Genomic DNA, 2,650 nt, shown 5'->3' on the forward strand with positions numbered 1-2,650 from the left:
CACTCTGGTCAAAGGTCGCATTCAGGGAAGATACAACCTTTCCTTCCAACTGTCTGTCCTACTTCTTTCTCTCTTCTCCCAGAATCCACTGGGAACACAAGAGTGGGCTTTGGGAGACTTCTTTTCTTCTCTGCATACCTCCCTTCTTCCAGGCATGTGGTAGAGCTCTCCTCCAGTGGCAAAGCCTGCCTCTTAAAATGTTCTATGGGGGCATAAGCAATTTGGAAAATCGTTTTCTCTCTGGCCATGCTTGACCTTCCTGCCACTGGTTTGCTAAAGAGAAGAAGGAAGTCGGCTTTGAGACCCTGACTTCATCAGTGGCTTCCTCCCTCTCTAAGCTTGCACTGTCCCTATGTGGTAGCCACAAGCTACATGTGGCCATTGAGCACTTGAAACAGTGCCACTGAAGAATGAAACTTTAAGTTCATTTAATCTTAATTAATTGAAATTAAACTTTAAAAACTGAATTCAGTGATTGGGTAACTATTTAAATACTTTTTTTTTTTTGAGAGGGGGGCACGCTCTCGGTAGGGGTGAGAGGGAGAGAGAGAATCTTAAGCAGGCTCTATGCCCTGAGCAGGGCTATATCCCACCACCTTGGGATCATGACCTGAGCCTAAATCAAGAGTCTGACACTCAACTGACTGAGCCACCCAAGCGCCCCAGCTACTGGGTCACGCTAAAGTATGTTTGGAACAACTCAGGTATGTGAATCTACTTTTTCAGATAGAAATTTTATAAAACCTACAGATCAAGGATTTTTGATAAAAATTTAACGTCTGAATTGAGATATGCCAAAGCGTAAATACATACCCAATTTCAGTCTTAGTACAGGAATAGAATGTAAAATGCTTCACGAATAATGTCTCTATATTGTTTACGTTTTGAAATTATATTTTGAGTATATTGGGTTAAGTGAAATCTATTATTACAATTGATTTCACTGTATGTTTTTGTTTTTGTTTTGTTTTGTTTTTACTATTTTTAATGTAGCTAGAAAGTTTCAATTGCACCTGTTGCTCACACTGTATTTCTAATGGAGAATCGGTTCTGGACAATGCTTATCTGCTGTTCCCCTGGGGCCATGTGCCTCTTGGTCCAGTCCCCAGAGGTGGATGGTGGCAAGAAAACATAGTACGAGGGTAGGCTTTCATCTATCAGTTTAATATTTGCAAAGTATTAAGCATGTTATAGAGGTATTGTCCCTACACCACAGGAAGGGTAAGAACATACTCCTTTTGTCTTCTGTGGCTTCTAAATGGGGAAATTGATGGGAAAAAAAGTTTGCTGGTATCTTGAACTAATGAATCAATTTATTGGCAAAAGTGTAAAGTATAAGTAGAGGGGAATGGATGGTGTTTTAATTTTTTTTTTAATGTTTATTTTTCAGAGGGGGGTGTGGGGTAGGAGCAGAAAGAGGAGACACAGAATTGGAAGCAGACTCTAGGCTCCATGCTGTCAGCAGAGCCCCAACCCCAGGATCATGACCTGAGCCAAAGTCAGAGGCTTAACCAACTGAGCCACCCAGGCACCTCTGGATTGTGTTTTAAACAGGACCTAAGGGCAAGGTACCTGGTAGCCCAGTTTGTGCAGGAAGAGTCCCACACCCCAGTCGATTGGTCATAGGATGGTCACCTGACCCAAGATGGGCCAACGAACTGCTCTCTTGAGAGACTGCAGTAGAGACTAGGATTTTAGCTCTGCCTGGCTGCTATCTTCAGTAGGGGAGCTCCAAGCCCCTACTGGTGGAAATGGGGGGCACCCTTTGTCATGTGTCTGGGGTGCAGGAAAAGACCAATCTACGATGATGAAAGGGAACAGCTGGCCCCTTAGGGAAGACTTCTTGGGTTCCTGGAAGCCCTCCAGGCTCTGGATTTGCCTCTCACAGAGCTCTTGCCTGTAGTTCTGACCCCGAGGTCACAGAGCAAAACGCCATGTCCTCAGAATACATTCCCCTGATGCTGTTCATGTTACCTGCAGACCGAGGAAGCTTACAAGTACAGAATTCTGGCTGAAGGTGGGGGAGAACATTAACGGGAGAGCTTTGTGTTTATAGGTCACGGGGATAGTACAAGCAGATAATTTTTTTTTTCCTTACAGAAAACGCTGATCACTGGCCTCCTTGTTCCAGGGTAACTGACACAGTTCTGAGCCCCACCCTACAGCTGCATTTTGGGTTCAAAGGCTTTTGCGGCTGGGCTGGGAAGCACATCACCATTTATAACATTGTTTCTAAGGGAGACACATTCCAAGATCCAAACAATGAATTTGGTAAAGAATGCTTGGCTTCCAGGAGGGATGAGCAGAGCTGGCTGTACCCTGGGGGCTGGCTACCCATTAACCATCAGGCCCCCGTTTTTTGGCGCGGAGACTCACCCTGCACGGTTGCGATTTGTATGTGGGGGGAGAATTATGATAAAAGGAGGGGAACAGATAAGGGGCCCCGAAGCTGGGGCGCTGAGAGCCCCAGGAAGTCCAGGGATGGATGAGAGAGGGAGGTGAGAGGTGGACAAAGAAACTTGGCCTCCTTCACTGTCACGTCGGCCCTCCCGTCCGTCGAAGGGGCCTTGCTTAGCCCCTGCTCAGCGCAAGCCCTTTTTGGAACAAGGCGGGGTGTTAGAAAATGAATCCCACATCCTCCGTCTGGGGA

This window comes from Crocuta crocuta, unplaced genomic scaffold (genome assembly GCF_008692635.1).
Source record: "Crocuta crocuta isolate KB4526 unplaced genomic scaffold, BGI_CrCroc_1.0 scaffold15, whole genome shotgun sequence".
NCBI classification, from domain to species: domain Eukaryota; kingdom Metazoa; phylum Chordata; class Mammalia; order Carnivora; family Hyaenidae; genus Crocuta; species Crocuta crocuta.